General features: G+C 45.8%; 1 long non-coding RNA gene across 1 annotated transcript in view; it reads right to left on the bottom strand.

Moving 5' to 3' along the window:
* Positions 1–349: 349 nt before the first annotated feature.
* The window catches only part of LOC131492873 (uncharacterized), a 112388-nt gene continuing 96161 nt past the window's right edge, over positions 350–16576 (bottom strand). The window contains exon 5 of the long non-coding RNA XR_009252321.1: positions 350–4048. This is a non-coding gene — a long non-coding RNA (uncharacterized LOC131492873). The remainder of the gene's footprint in view (positions 4049–16576) is intronic.

Below are 16576 nucleotides of genomic sequence, written 5' to 3'. Positions count from 1 at the left end.
ATTTTCTCCCTCTACAAAACTTAGGTTAGAGTCCTCTCTAACTTTGGTCCTGAACTCCACACACAACAAGCCAGGAAGTGATAGGGATGGTCTCTTAAATTAAATAAAATTTTTTTTTTTTTATTAAATTTTTTTTTCAACGTTTTTTATTTATTTTTGGGACAGAGAGAGACAGAGCATGAATGGGGGAGGGGCAGAGAGAGAGGGAGACACAGAATCGGAAACAGGCTCCAGGCTCCGAGCCATCAGCCCAGAGCCTGACGCGGGGCTCGAACTCACAGACCGCGAGATCGTGACCTGGCTGAAGTCGGACGCTTAACCGACTGCGCCACCCAGGCGCCCCAATAAAATTTTTTAAAAAATGAACTAAAACAAAAAACAAGTGGCTGGAAAGTGAGAAGCATTGTAAACTTACCCGCCACTCCCTTCCATGTTGTTAATAAAAAACTGAATACAGCCTCCAACTCAAAACAGAAGCAGACCAATGCTAAATCAACTTTGCGCTAGCTAGCCTTACCTTAAATAATTATAGTGTAACTCCAGAAACCTAAAAGAAACAAAACACAACCAAGAGGAACACAAATGGTATCAAGGAATCATAGCAACACTCAAGGGAGTTTGAATCATACCTCCTGCAAAGCGGTGACTCTCAGGGCAAGAAGCTATGTTGGGTCCAGCAGGGCATGGGCAGGGAGGGTAGACTGGAGAAGGGAAGAGGACACTCTTGGAACTGCAGGGGTAAGGAGAAATCAGGAACGGGATGCGTAAGTGTGAGCTTTTCCATTGTCCTGTTTCTGGAAGCTTCCTCAGCCCTAGGTCTCAATAAAGGAAACATACTTCAGAGTCCTTGCTAACGTCTTTACGGGTCTTTCTGTGACTCTGCCATTTTTCTTCCACACACTCTGCAAACATCCCCTCTCCCCAACATCCTCCAGAGGCAGTTCCTGTGGTGTGGGAATTCACCCTCCACATTACTACTTCTTAAGCCTTTTGTGGGTTGAGGGAAGGATGCAGAAACCACAGCCTTTTTTTGAGAATCCGATAAAAGCTACAGCCCCTCTTTATAGAAATAAGTACACATACTCAACATTGGAAAAAATAATTTCAGGTTGTTCGTGGACCTGTGGATTTAAAATCTTCAGTCTTGAAGGAAATTCAAGATTAAATATAAAAAGACCATGCCTTTGGGAAATGCCCTGAGGAATTCTGGGTTTTCTGTTCTAAACTATTCTGACCGAGGCAACATTCCAACTACCCTGCGTGATTAACTGTAATAAATAACATTTATATCAATCTACCACAGGCCAGTGTGCAACCTTCAGAAGAATTCTATGAAGTTGGCATTATAATTAGCCCCCACCTTATAGATGAGGAAACTGAGGCACAGAGTGGTAAAGTGACTTGACCAAGATCACACAGCCAGCAAGTGGCAGAACTGGGATTCTGTTATAGGCTGTTAGACTCCAGAGCTGTTATTTTTGTGCTTTTTACCACTGCATGGTGACCTTTACCTCTCTGTACACCGAAGCCATGCACATCTGCTTTCTCCCCCAATACAGGTGTCCGGCCCCACCGAGTGGTGTGCTGGAGTCAGTTCATACTGGCTCACAAGAACCAATTGTGCACATCTCTTCCCAGCTCCTCATTCTGGGGCGTTGTGTTGATTGCTTGAAATCAGCCATGGTGGGAATATTTACACAAAAGTAACTGGCAAACACTACAAATGAAGACTTCTTCTCCCAGAGAGCTGTTTGTCAAACATTCACCAGCACACCACTGGATCCACCTATGCCCGTCTCACTTAGATGGCTGCAACTGATAGATCCAGCCGCTCAGGCCCTGAATCAGCGGGAAGCAGGGAGCTTCCTCCCTGCCAGTGAGGAGGATGTGATAGTGTGTGTGGTATGTAGGGAGAGGATAGCCTCCCTCTCTGACCCCACTGTATGCAGGCCATCTTTCAATGGCCCTTGGTACCTTCTATCTGCTAGCACCAAAGCCTGGTTATCTGGGAGCGTGGGTCCCTTTCTACACCAAAGTAGAATGACCACTGTGGGACGATGCTGCCAGCCCACCTGATATGGGGAGCCTTGAGTTCCCTAGCAGCCTCTACAGCCTGCTCAGTTCTAAACTCCCAACTTTGCATCCCTGGCTATTGATGCCAGCCAGCCAAATCTCGTTTGACCCTGTCTCTTAGGGGTGAGCCACCAGGGAGCTGGGCCCTCCCTCCAGCCCCACCAGACTTCTGCACTGCTCCCTCTCCTCCACCTTCTTGGAGCACCCAGCAAACTGCCCAGCTGGGGCCCAGCTAGTCCTGACAGTGCATATTCTCTAACTTTTGTCCATAGGGAAACCCAGTCTGACAGCAAGGATTCCAGTGGGCCAGGCCTAGAGCAGCAGGTGCCTTGGTGCTCTCTCACCAGGCAGAGTCTCAGGCCATAGGAAAGATATTGAATGATGATGATGATGATGGCGATGATGATGATGATTATCCTTTAGTAAGCACTTTCCTTATGCCAAGAGCTTTATATATCTTTATATAAATCTTTCTTAATCCCCACAAGATCTCTAGGAGATAAGTACTATATTAATCTTAAGTTATAAAACAAAAACTGAGATTCAGAGAAGTTGGTATCATGCCTGAAGTCACACAGCTAATAAGTGGTGGGCTGAAATTCAAGGCCAAAGCTGTTTCACTCCAGAGCCCATGCCTATAAAACCTATGTACTTCAGTTCCCAGGGAAATGTGAGAAGGGCAGCCCCTCATGCCCCGCTCCTTAGTGTTCCCTGGAGAGGTCCCCCAGGCAAGAGGGAAGACAACCTTGCTCACTTATGGCAAGACCACTGCCCAGTCAGAATTGTGATGCTCCAGACAGGGAAAGCGAGTGTTTTCACTGGCAAGCATATAATGAGCTCTTGCTGTATACAGGGCATTCTCTTTGGCATGAAGGCAGTGGAAAGATGACCAGGAAATGGTGTCTGCCTTTAAACCACATACTATCTAGTCTAGCAGGTCATGGAAACAACTGTTGCATTAAGGTGGGCTCTGAGAATGCCTATCATAGTGGAGGCACTGGTTTAATTCCCATAAGAGGATGTGGAAATCACTGGGAGGAGGGAACACTTCATCTGGACATGGGTAATACATAGGCATTCGGTAGGTGAAAAAAATGAGGAATTTGGGAATAATGAGGAGGGACCAGCAGGATCAAAGGCACGGGGGGGGGGACAGCCCATGAGTGTGGGTGAGAATATGGTAGGAATAGATGGTATCTTGCTCTTTGATAAGCAGTGGGGAGCCATCAAAGGTCTTAGAGCAGAGGTATACCTTGTGGCATGGAACAGTGAGTGACTGGAGATGAAGGGACCATTCAGAGGTCAGATGGTTGAGACAGGAGAAGGTGAGAGCTAGAAGCAGAGGAGAGGCTACAAGACAGGCAAAGCAAGAGCAGTTTCAGGGGATAGTGAGGAAGTAGAATGGACTGGACTCAGTGATGGGCAGGGACTAGGGAGGAGAGAGGGAAGGCAGATATACCCCTGAGGTCCTCAGCCTATGGTTCTTAGCTACACTGCTGGAGCCAAGAAACCCCCAAATACAGTGACTTCAATCCGACAGAAGATTCTCTCAGGTCTCTGTTGTCTATGCTGCTGAGACTGCTCTGCTGTGTGATGTCATTTAGGGACCCGAGTTCCTTCCATCTTGGTGCTCCTTCATCCCCTAGGGTATTGTGCTCATCAGGGTGATCAAATATGGGCACTACTCCCATCCATGGAAAAGGGGAAAGGGACGAAGTCCAGGGCAAGTGATGTCCTTCTGAATAAGTAAGGAAGAAGTCACTCATAGTGACCTGGCCACATGCAGCTGCAAGGGAGGCTGTAACATGTAGTTTCTGCTCCAGTGGCCACAGAAGGATAACCAAGAGTCTGCCACATCTGGGCACCTGGGAGGAATTCTGAGGGACAGCAGGCTTTTGCAGAGAAATACACAGTGTGGATTTTGTACAGGTTGAGTTTCCGATGCTTGCAGCAGATCAGGGCTGGAGATGTAAATCTGTGAGTTGGAAGCACAGAAAAGAGAGTCAAAACTTGGGGGGTGAGGGATATGAACCCATGGAGAGAAAATCAAAGAAGAAAATTGGACTAAAGGTGGAAACTCTTGAGGAAGGCTTATGAGGAACAGTCATTTTGTCTCTAATATTTTCCAAAGTTAGTTGCATCAATATATCCCATCCCATGGACTCCTCTTATATTATGAAGTTGGCACTTTTCCATCAGCAGGTGGGGTTCATGTGCCTTCCCCTTGAATCTGGGCACGCCTGTGATCAGAGCAGAAGTGATGCCATATGACTTCCAAGGCTATCGGGATGGGCAACACTGCCTCCCCTAGGAATGCTCACCCTTGAAACCCCATGCTCTGAGGAAGCCACGCGGTCACCCAGACAGGCATGCTCAGGTGTTCCAGTGACAGCCCCAGCTGAAGTCACAGCCAAAGGTAGCACCAACTGCAGCCTGGAGTGACAAGACTCCAAAGATTCAGGCCGCCAGCTTTTGGGCTGTCCCAGCTGACCATGAGTGGAGTAGAGGCAAGCCCTCCCCACACAGCCCCGCCCAAATTGCCGATACATGAACAAAATAAATATCATTATTGTTTTAAGCCACTAAATTTTGGAGTCCTTTTCTTTATAACAATAGGTAACCGATACAGGCCAGAATCCCTTTTACCTTCCATGGAGAATGCCCCAAACCATACAGAACACAATTCTTTATCTGGGTTCCTAGCCCCTAGCTCAAAGCTTTGACCAGGCTTTGGATCCCTCAGGATGGTTGCCTCTCTGACCGCCTCAGGCTGAGCCCTTGGCTTGGACTCACAGTCCACCCCACAAAGGACATTACCAGGCAGCATCCCTTCTCTGTCTCCATCCCCAGAGGGCCACGAGGTCAGTGTGGCAGAGAAGCTGAAACAAAGATGGAGTCTCCAAACATAGGGGACAGAAAAGTTTCTGTGTTCCCTTTTATTTTTATTCTTTAAATGTTTTTATTTACTTTCGAGAGAGCAGGGGAGGGGCAGAGAGAGAGGGAGACAGAGAATCCAAAGCAGGCTCTATGCTGTCAGCATGGAGCCAGAGGTGGGGCTTGAACCCACGAACTGCGAAATCATGACCTGAGCCAAAGTCAGACACTGAACCAACTGAACCACCCAGGCTCAGGCTCATTTATATATTCACTTCCCCTGAATTAGAGCAGAAGTGATGCCATATGACTTCCCTGCACAGGGAACAAGTGTCGAACTTGGAGAGACAGAGAGATGAGGATCACAGAGGAAGCCTCTGTGACCAAGAGGAGACAAAGGAGACCAGGGATGGGGAGATGGTCAGACACACAACATCCTGGAGGACAAGATACCTCAGAGGGGGCATGGCTCCAGTGCCAGGAGCCCCCAAAAAAGCAGTAAGGAGTGGTCTTTGGTAGGGGGTGGATATGGCTGCACAGCCAGCGCATTATTGGGATACATTGTGAAATGGTTACCATAATCAGGCTAATTAACACATCCTTCACCTCACATGGTTATCGTGTGTGTGTGTGTGTGTGTGTGTGTGTGTGTGTGTGTGTGTGTGTATGTGTGTGTGTGTGTTGAAAACATCAAAGATCTACTCTTATGGCAAACTGCAAGTATACAATACAGTATTATTAACCACAATCACCATGCTGTACATTAGATTCCCAGACCTTACGCATTTTATAACCTTATACATTTTGACACCAACATCTGCCCCATTGCCCCACAACCCAGCCCCAGGCAACCACCATAACCATCATTCTACTCTTTGCTTCTATGAGTGTGACTATTTTAAGTGCATTATATATGCCATATAATGTAATATTTGTTCCTCTGTCTTATTTCACTTAGCATAATGGCCTCCAGGTTTGTCCATATTGTTGCAAATGGTGAGATGACAGGATTTCCTTCTTTTTTATGGCTGAATGTTATTCCTCTGTGTGTGTGTGTGTGTGTGTGTGTGTGTGTGTGTGTTTCTTTATCCCTTCATCCATCCATGGACACATGGATCCATGGACACATGGATCCATGTAAATTGATTCCACATCTTGGCTACTGTGAGTAATGCTGCAATGAAGCTGGGTGTATAGACATCTTTTAGAGATACTGATTTCATTTCCTTCAACCCAGACGTAAGATTGCTGGATCATATGGTGGTTCTATTTGTAATTTTTGAGGAAACTCCACACTGTCTTCCCTAATGACTACCAATTTCCATTGCCAGCAAGAGTGCACAAGGGTTCTTTTTTTCTCCACAGCCTCACCAATACTTGTTCTCTTTTTGATACTAGTCATTCTAACAGGTGGGAGGTGATATTTCACTGTGGTTTTGATTTGCATTTCCCTCATGATGAGTGATGTGGAGCACTTTTCATGTACCTGTTGGCCATTTGTATGTCTTCTCTGGAAAAATGTCTATTCAGGTCCCCTTCCCATTTTTAAATGGGTTATTTGTTTTTCTGCTACTTAGTGGTATGATTTCCTTACATATTTTGCGTACTAACCTCTTATCAGACGTGGTTTGCAAATATTTTCTCCCATTCTGTAAGTTGCCTTTTCATTTTACTGATTGTTTCCTTTGCTGTACAGAAATTTCTAGTTTATGTAATCTTACTTGTCTATTTTTGCGTTTCTTCCCTTTTATTGCTTTTGGTGTCAAATCCCCAAAAATCATTGCCAATACTAATGTCAAGGAGATTTCTCCTTACCTTTTCTCCTAGGAGTTTTATGGTGTCAGACTTTATGCTTAAGTCTTTAATTTTTGTGTATAGTGTAAGATAAGGGTATGTCTATTTCTTGGGGGTTTATCCCTATGCCTGACATTAAATTCTATACATCCTGAGACTGTGGCCAAAGTATCGTCATCTGTGCACCCTGAGAGTTCAGTACTAGGACCAATGCCTGCAAGGCAAGGGTCTGGCCATTGATCAAATAGCCAGCATGCTGACTGACTGATACATCAATTAACACCTGACAGGTTGCTTTATCAGCGATTGAAGGACAGAATAGCAGCTTGGCTGGCTAAGGACAGGGTTTGCCTCCTACATATCTTTATCCCAACCAACACTTAGCCAAGGCCTGGCTCAGAGTAGAGGCTCAATAAATGGCTGCCATATTAGTCATATGGCTCACAAGCATCAAGTGATGCTGGGAAATGTAGTCTTTATTTTATTAAAATCAGTTACAAATCAGGGTTCCAGTACAGGAAAAACAGGAATGGAGACTGGAGGGCCACTAGTGACCTCTGCTATGAGGACACATTAATGAGTCTAGTTAAGGGATGCAGATACTTGAGGGCCACGTATCCAGTTCAGAAGTGAAATTGCATGGAGCTTTGGAATTCTGGAGTTACCTCTTGTACAGAACTTTTAGAGGGCCACAATTTCTCCCCTGTATTCTTTAGTGTCCTAGGGAGGTGCTGAGCTAAGAAGCAGGAGAGGTTACCTTTGCTCTTTGAAATTACTACTTTCTGTTTTCAAACCCTGCTCTTGAGGAAGTGTATACTGTCTTATATGTTCTTTGATTGTGCTCATCACAAAATCTTACTAAAGTACCCATTTGAGACCTGGCCTCAGTGCTCCTGATTACTATTCATCCTAAATTATTTGCAGGAAACACCTATTCACAGTCACAGGCTTCAGTTCAGGACTAAGAGACCAAAGGCCTAAAAATTCTCCCTCCTTGCCTCTTTGCTGAAATGGCCTTACCCTGAGCCAAATGGCAAGCTCAGTGTATAGGTACTGTGCCAAGCTCTGAGCTCCCTTGCCTGGGTTCAAATTCTAGCCCTGTCACCAGCTGGCTGTGTGACCTTGGGCACATCACTAAACCTCCCCGAGCCTTGGCTTCCTCATCTATAACATAGGATAAGAATAATAATGCCAACCTCAACCACAGAATTGTGTTGGTGGTGAGAACAGGACCCGGCAGTAGTTAAGAACTCAGAATCTCTTGGGTGTTATTAGAAATGTAGACAATCATTTCAGGCCCATGTGTGCTGCCTCCCCAGCTTCTTAGCAGGAAACAACCCTGTCTTTTCCATCTCATGTGCCTCCTCTCTCTTTCCTAGGCACAGAGGATCCTACGGCCAGTTCAGTCTGGCATGGAGTTGGTATGGAGAGAACAGGTCTGTGGTTTACACACTTCTCTGACCCAGGGGCCGGCATTCTCCTTTCTTCCTTCCGCTTTGGCCGCAACCCACCCAGAGGTGCCGAGGTGGCCAGTGCTGTGTTGTGGGTGTGTGGTGCCCACCTCCTCCCAACTCCACTTCGAAGAAGCATGGTGGGGTTGAGGACCTCCTACACACCTTGCATTCAGATCACCCCTCTCCCAGAGCAAAGGATAAAGGGGTGAAAATGAAATTTGCTTCCAAGCTTCCCTCTGGTTCCTGGAGTGTCACTTTTCTGCGTATTTATGGTAATCATCCCTGCAACAAAAACAGTGACTTCACTGTCTAAATAATAAGGCAATTTGTTACAGCTAATTACTCAAGGACTTCCTTAATCTCAATTAAAAGATCCGAGAGGATTCCTGCCCCCTCTCATTCCAGTGTTCCTGAAGATCCCCCTAATGTATTCTGGATCACAGATTAGTGGGGACCCAAGAATGATCCTTGCTGGGCAGAACTGCTAAAATCCATCCCAGCAACGTGAAGCAGTGATTTATTGTGACATGGAATGTGGGACATTTCCCCAGCTTTTGTGATTGTGGTAATGAAGCTGTAAACCAAATAGCATGAAATGAGGCAAGGCCTTACAATTTAATCAGCTCGTAAACAGATCTACTGCATCAAGCAAATGACATTATTATCCATCCGAAGTAAATCATGCTAATCTCGGGAGATAAAATCAACATCGTTAATGGTCACATGTCATATTCATCAACACTAAACCATCCCCTTTGACAGATTAATCCTAACTACAGCTCCCAGGATGTATGGTAATAGGGCTTGTAGCATGCATTTCACTCCGTGCCAGGCTAACCAGCACTCTTAGGCTGCTATTACAAATAATTTTTTTATTGATTTACATATTTTAAAATGCATTTAAGGTGAGGCACCATTAAAAACCCTGTCACCCACCCATATTTCTTCCCTACATTCCCAGACTTTATTAATAGGAACGGGAAGACAAACGCAGTAAGCCTTATAAATACTTTGTTTAGGGCACTGTTAGGGGTAATTAAGATGGGGACTGGGTTGTTTTTTTTTTTTTTTTTTTTTTTTTTTTGCAGGGAGGAGGGACAGGTGAGGAGCAGAAGGGTGAGAGAAAGAAAGGACCCTCTTGTGGTTCAGGGACAAATGGAAATCGCAGCATTATTTGCTTCCCATTTTCCCTAGAGGTGTCAGGAAGAGGGGGAATAAATTCTCCCCCAGATCTGCTCACAGAGCCTTCCCTCTCCCCCCATCTCTCACATCCTACCTCCACCCCGTCAACTCAGCCTCATGGTATGTGCATCTGTGCCTGCGTTTCGGTCATTGTATCCTGCCTGCTGACTTCAGACACCAAATGTATTTATTTATCACGAGGCTGACCTAGGATGAATGCTCCTGGAAAAATGTCCACTATTCAAAATGTCACTTCCCCTCAACAGGCCGTGCATTATATTGACAGGCATACTTTCAGAGGTCTCTGAATGACGAGGATGGATGGAGGGCTGCCAGAGCAGCTGACATCGCCGCCCGGGCTGAGTGGGTGAGTGAGTGAGTGAGTGGGTGCCCGAATTATCTACACCCTTGCCGAGGAGCACAGAAGCAGTGGCAGCCAGGACTGTGACAGTAAATGCAACAGGAAGACCTTGCAGGCCTGCATTTCTCAGTGGCAGGCAGATAGCAACCCACCTTATCCCAGCCAACCTTCCAAGGGGCACATTTGAGGGCCTTCTTGTCCACCTGTAGGTGGCAGGTGGGAAAGAGGGTGTTATTCTCCTGAGGGGAGGGGGGTCCTAGGACCACCACTTTTAGCCATGCATTGCACAAGGGAATTCTTGGGAATTATTCAGTGCAGCAACTATGAGGCCACCATGAGCCTGTCCACATCACCCTGGATAAGAAATCCAAAAAATAGAAGGATTTTGGAAGAAAATGTACTAGAATCAAGCTATTCAACTCAATTAGAGCACTTCTTTTGATGCACTGAGAAGACCCCACCTCAACTTAAGTGCACTGAGGTAAGACTCAGACATTTCCAGATCCCCCAAAGCATGTATCACATAGATCTCCTACTACTGTGGTTTATTTCAGAGGAGGGAGGTGGTATTTGATAGATACAATAGGAGCCTGAAAAACTGCCCAGCCCAGGTCTATTTTATAAAATTGTATGTATCGATTAGACCACTAATGAAATGATGCAGTGTAAATTAACTTCAGGGTTTAGGTGGCACCAAGTTCAAGTGATTGGAACCCGCTCAGCTATAAGAATCTCTAAAGATTTTGTGTCCGGAGTTTTCCAGGATCCCTGCTGAGGGCTCTGGAGGTTGTGCTCTGCTTTCTGGGGGCCAGGCAGGCCAAGGACAGGCCTTTCCCTACAGCGGTCTGGTCTGAGTGAGCATGGTTTAGAGCAGTGGTTCATAAACTTTAGCATGAGTCACAAGTACCTGGGGGCTTGTTAAAACACAGATTGCTGCCCCCACCCCCCTACCGAGTCTCTTATTCAGTAGGTCTGAGGTAGGGCCAGAGAATTTGCATATCTAGCCACTTCTCATGGGGTACTGATGTTGCTGGTCCTGGGACCACAGTTTGAAAAACAGAGCTTTGGGGCAGGAACACCTATGCTAGGAGGGGCAGAGGGGGCAGGGGTGGAGGTGGAGGTGGGGAGCTTTAGGCTCCCAGGGGTGGGTTAGAAGCCCAGAGTTGGGTCATGGCAGGCAGCTGGGGCCAGAAACAGGAGGTGAGGTCAGAAATGGGACTTTCACATCTCTGAGGGCTTTCCTGTTCTACGTTTCTGTGAACCTGAGAGTACAAATGAGCAAAGCAGACAGGTCAACTCTGACAGGTCAGAGTTCAGAAGGCCAGAGGTCAAAACTGAAAGCAGCAAGTGTCCTAGAGGGGAGAGATGGCTTGATTGTAGCCCAAGCCCCAACTCTGACATACTCTGTTTCCCACAGTCCATCCCTTTCCCTCTCTGGTCTTCCCCTCTCTTGCCACCTCTGTGAAGAGAAAGTATTGCACTAGATTTCCTCCCAAATCTTTACAACTTCTGATAGGTGTGAGGTTATGCCAGTGTTTCCCAAACAGTCATCTGTTCAATCCTTGCTCTCCTTGAAAAATGAGTTCCAGGGGCGCCTGGGTGGCGCAGTCGGTTAAGCGTCCGACTTCAGCCAGGTCACGATCTCGCGGTCCGTGAGTTCGAGCCCCGCGTCAGGCTCTGGGCTGATGGCTCGGAGCCTGGAGCCTGTTTCCGATTCTGTGTCTCCCTCTCTCTCTGCCCCTCCCCCGTTCATGCTCTGTCTCTCTCTGTCCCAAAAATAAATAAATAAAAAATAAAAAAAATAAAAAAAAAAAAACGTTGAAAAATGAGTTCCATGATCAGGTCAGTTTGAAAACCTTTTCAAAACATAAGCCCCTCTTGGATTTATAATTTATACTTGCATATTAAAGGCTCTTCAGGAAGTCAGGAAACCTATTTAACTTTGTTTAATCCAGCATGTCCCAAATTTATTTAACAACAGAACCCATTTTCCACTTAACACCCATTAGCACCCCTAACGCCTATTAGCACTAGAGAACACACTTTGAGAAACATTGGCCAATGCCAAGGGCTGAGGTGAGAGGCAAATAAATATGTCAGCATCTGAAGATGTATTTTCCCTGAAGGCGCCCGAAGGTGCAGACCACTTCCCCTCGGCTCCCGGCACCTTGGTGCCTTGCTACATTCAGCAAACATCAATTGAGTACCTGCCACATGCCAGGGACTGAGCTGGACACTTAGCTAAGGGACAGCTCCTGCCCTCAAGGAGCTGCCTGGCTGGGATAGCAGGGGAGAGCCTAGGTACTTCTTTGGCCTGGCAGGGAACTTCAGAGATTCTAGCCATGCTAGGGACCTTTTGCCCCTCCTTTCCCATGACTGACATCAATTTGTCATTGGTTTCAGTAGTGGGCTTGCTCTGTTTAGTCTCACCTGCCTGTAAAGCATACAAACATGTTCACTCGTTCATTTAACAAAACTATATCAAGAATCTATTTCATGCTAGGTACCATTGTGGGATATAGCTGAGAACAAAACAGGTCCTTGTGGAGTCTATATTTCAAAAGAGTAAGATAGGCAGTGAATTAATGAAATACATGGCATGTCAGATGGTAACAAGTGCTAAAGTGGAGAGGGATAGACAGTGATGAGGGACTTCTGCTATTTTAAATGAGGATGGGGATGTTTCATTCACCTTTGTGTAACAACCTGAAAATGTGAGAGATGAGTCAGATGGAAGAATATCTAAAGAGAGAGCAGCAAGTGCAAAGGCCCTGGGGTAGGGGTATGCCTAGTGCTAGGAGACCAATATGGCTGGAGAAAATGAGAGAAGATGAGTAGTAGAAAAGGGTCGAAAAGATAATAGGGGTCATAGTGTTAGGCACTGAGTGGGATGGGAAATCTTATGAGCAGAAAACAAGATATAATATGATTTATCTTTTAATAGGACTTAATATGACTTAGAATTCAGCATATACAAAGTCCCTGTGGAGAGCCAAAGAAGGCAATATGAGTTCACAAAGCTACCTTCCTGGTTGGCGGAGGTGGGCAGGTCATGTCACCCTTCTGCTGATGGCCTCACCAAGCCTGATATGAAAGGGTAGAAAGGGTGTGGGATAGATGGTGAGGGGCAGGAATATCTGAAACCCAAACTGTTTTACATATGTATAACATTTCTATGTTGTGCCAAACACTGCTGGAGGCCCATTTACTTAGATCCTCTTTGTGAACTTTTTTTTTTTTAGTTTATTTATTTTGAGAGAAACAGGGACAGCACAAGCAGAGGAGGGGCAGAGAGAGGACAGAGAAAATCTCAAGCAGGTTCCACACCTGCAATGCAGAGCCTGACACGGGGTTTGAACTCACCAAACTGTGAGATCATGACCTGAGCTGAAACCAAGAGTCCTTCACTTAACCAACTGAGCCACCCAAGTGCCCCATCTTTGTGAACTTTTAACTAACCTTGTTGGGCAGGAAATTCCTTGATCTGCATTTGAAAACTCTGAGTCAGAGGAGTTAACAGGCTTGCCCAGCCACACAGCTCACCAGTGGCAGAACCCAGGGCTTCCCAAGCTTCTTTCCAGTGCTCTTTCCTCAGCCTCACAGTGTCTAGTGTTGGGAATGGTGTCTGGAGCTCCATCGCTCTCCAAGGCAGCACTTTCCTAACAGGTGAGCAACCACAGCCCTTGATGCTCACTCCAGATATCCTGTAGGTACCCCGAGTCTGCAAGGTGAGTGTCTTAGATTGGAAATAGATACTGAGGTCATGGACAGTTGCATGTGGAAGGTTTACTGGGGAGTGCTCTCAGGAGATACACCTGTAAGGAAACCAGGAAAACAGGGATGGGATGAGTGGAAAATTGGCCTCAAATGTGGTTGCAGTAGAGACCTCAGCCCCCAAGAACAGCAGATTGGTGCAGAGGCTACTGGAGACACAGGGATGGACACGTGATCCAAGTGGGGCCAATTGCAGTTGGCCCCAGAAACAAGGGGCGGAGTACTGAGAAAAGTCAGTCTGGCTCTGGGTGTCAAATCAAGGCCAACTAATCCAGAAGCAGTGGTGTCCAGCCATCCAGACTGAGAAGCTGGAAAAGATGTTTGGCGATGAGATAAAAGACCTAGGCAGGTGCAGAGAGAGTAGACGGAGGTAGCCCCTTCCTGAAGCCCTGCAGAGCTCCAGGCCTTTGTTGATCCACATCCCAGCCCTTAGATGGAGACTGTGGACCAGGGTTGCTGATTCAGCTTCTCCAAGAGGAAGCTTAGAGTTCTGTGGATACCACCGCTGCTCCTCCAAAGCTGGCCCCAATCCTCTTGCCATACCCACCTCTGACCCTCCCACTTGCCCATTTTCTAATCCTGGGAGTGGGATATTCTCTCTGATGGTTATCTTTTCTTTCCCTGGGTCCTTTTCCCTAAGCTTTTGAAAGCCGAAAGCCAGGATGAGCCTTTGTTTCTTTCAGCTGTCCCATCTCTTCCCTGAGGCCCCCAGCATAGAACAGAATAGCTCAAAGGGAGAGGTGGGGTGGGGAGAGACAAAGAGAAGGACATAGCCAGAACTGTTAAAAATTAATAGTTCAAACATATTATCATACCATGAAACAACAGCAATTTTTAAATGTGCTTTTTTCAGAAGCAGAGCGGCCCCTGGACTGTGCTATAAGCACCTTCCCAGGCAAGCATCAGTGAGTGCTCTGTGAGGCCGGAATGTTAATGTCAAGATCATTCATTCATTTGTGTGCCAGAATAGACAGCCAACTGCTTCCTCAAGAAAAATGCTTGTCTTGCTTGCAGATTCTTTTCTGGCCCACTGCCCAACAGAGGTAGGGTGGCCATTCATTTGGATAAGTCTTGATTAGGCCTCTTAATTTTCATAAAAGGCAGTCAACCAGACAGTCCCCTAGATTGACTTAAAATGTTGGGTTTTTTTAAATTATTATTATAAAATAAATACCTACTTATTACAAAAATGTTGCAAAAATGATTAACCTGAAAGTGAAAGTCTGCTGTAATCTTACCTTCCAAAGGCAGCCTCTCTTAGACATTTGATCTATATTTATCCAGACTTTTCCTTCCTATCTTACTTTTTCCGTAAAACTGATCTGCTTCATTCTTCCTAACAAAACTGCATTGTTTCTTGATTCGCTTTTTTTTTTAATTATTTTTTACATCCAAAAGTAATACATAACTGTAGTAAGCAGGGTTTAGCTAAACTATAAAATTCCTTCTCCCCCAAGGTGACATACTGTCACCAATTTCTTATGTATCCTTCCAGAAATTTTCTATGTCCATATATTATGTGATTATTTAATTTTTTTAATATTTATTTATTTTTGAGAGAGAGAGAGAGAGAGCTGAGGAGGGGCAGAGAGAGAGGGAGACACAGAATCCCAAGCAGGCTCCAGGCTCCGAGCTGTCAGCACAGAGCCCGCCACGGGGCTTGAACCCATGAACCGTGAGATCATGACCTGAGCCGAAGTTGGACACTTAACCAACTGAGCCACCCAGGCACCCCTGATTATTTAATTTTTAATAGGAACGGAATCATACAATACCACACTACCTACTATGGTGCAGCTTGCCTTTCTCACCTAATAATGTATCTTATGCAACTTTTCCTAACAGCACATGTCATCTCCTTATTCCTGTTGGTGGCTGCACAGTGTCCCACTATACAGATGTGCTGTGATTTATATATCAAGATCTATTTCTCAGACACGTACAACACCTGCATTCCACATCTTTGTTGGGAACAAGAACCTCAAGCTGTGTGCTGCTCAGTCTCTAACAAAAGTAGAGCTGAAAGAAACACGATGCGACAGAGACTGATCTGGAGAAGAGACTGGAGTTCGTCCCTGAGTACAGCCAGTATCTGGGTGTCACTCCTGAATGAAGCCATTCCCTGGTGGATTGCACATTTGATCCACATCTCCTGGATCTCCCAGAAAGGTGCCTTCACCAGGTCTAGGCCCTGATTTCCAATGCAGGTGACTTCACAAGCCTCACCCCTGCCTTAACAGTAAGGATGCTGTGGAGGATGTACACCACTGCATGACCCACATGAACTCCATGGGGGGGGGGGGCATTATTTCTTCTAAGGAGTTGGTCTGCTTTTTCTTTAAGGACCACATAATATTTGTAATTAATCATTTTTCTTATTTTCCTTCATTGCTTTGGCCTCTGGGAAGCACAGAACCAAATTTTAGTAATCACATACATTTTTTTGTGCATACCTGCTTGCTGTTTTTTCTCCTTTCATCTTATCTGTGTAGTCTTTTCTATTTCCCCTAGGCCTTTAAAGATCTTGGCTTTTAATTTTTGAACTTTCAATTTTTGCAGAGGTTTCTTGTTTTTGTTGGTACCTTTTTTTTTAATTTTTATTTATTTTTTTAAATTTTACTTAATTTTAAGAGACAGAGACAGAGCATGAATGGGGTAGGGACAGAGAGAGAGGGAGACACAGAATCCAAAGCAGGCTCCAGGCTCCAAGCTGTCAGCACAGAGCCCGATGCGGGGCTCAAACCCACAAAATATGAGATCATGACCTGAGCCGAAGTCGGATGCTTAACCGACTGAGCCACCCGGGCGCCCCGTTGGTACTTTTAAAGTCATCTCCCTTTTTTTTTTTCCACTTGCAGAAAAAGACAGAGCATTAGAAAAATAATTTTGGAAGATGCTTTTCTGACATATCCCTTTCTGTTCAAAATGCCGGCTTCTCCCCTGCCCTGCTGATGTGCAGAGATTTGGAGGCTGAGATGGAGACCACAGAAGTGAGGTGGGACAGCAGGTGACCTGATAAGAGAGACTTGTAGCTCAAGGACGTAGGGCCAAAATTCATTCAAAA

Source organism: Neofelis nebulosa, chromosome 13 (genome assembly GCF_028018385.1).
Source record: "Neofelis nebulosa isolate mNeoNeb1 chromosome 13, mNeoNeb1.pri, whole genome shotgun sequence".
NCBI classification, from domain to species: Eukaryota; Metazoa; Chordata; class Mammalia; order Carnivora; family Felidae; genus Neofelis; species Neofelis nebulosa.
This window is presented reverse-complemented; position numbering and strand designations above follow the sequence as displayed.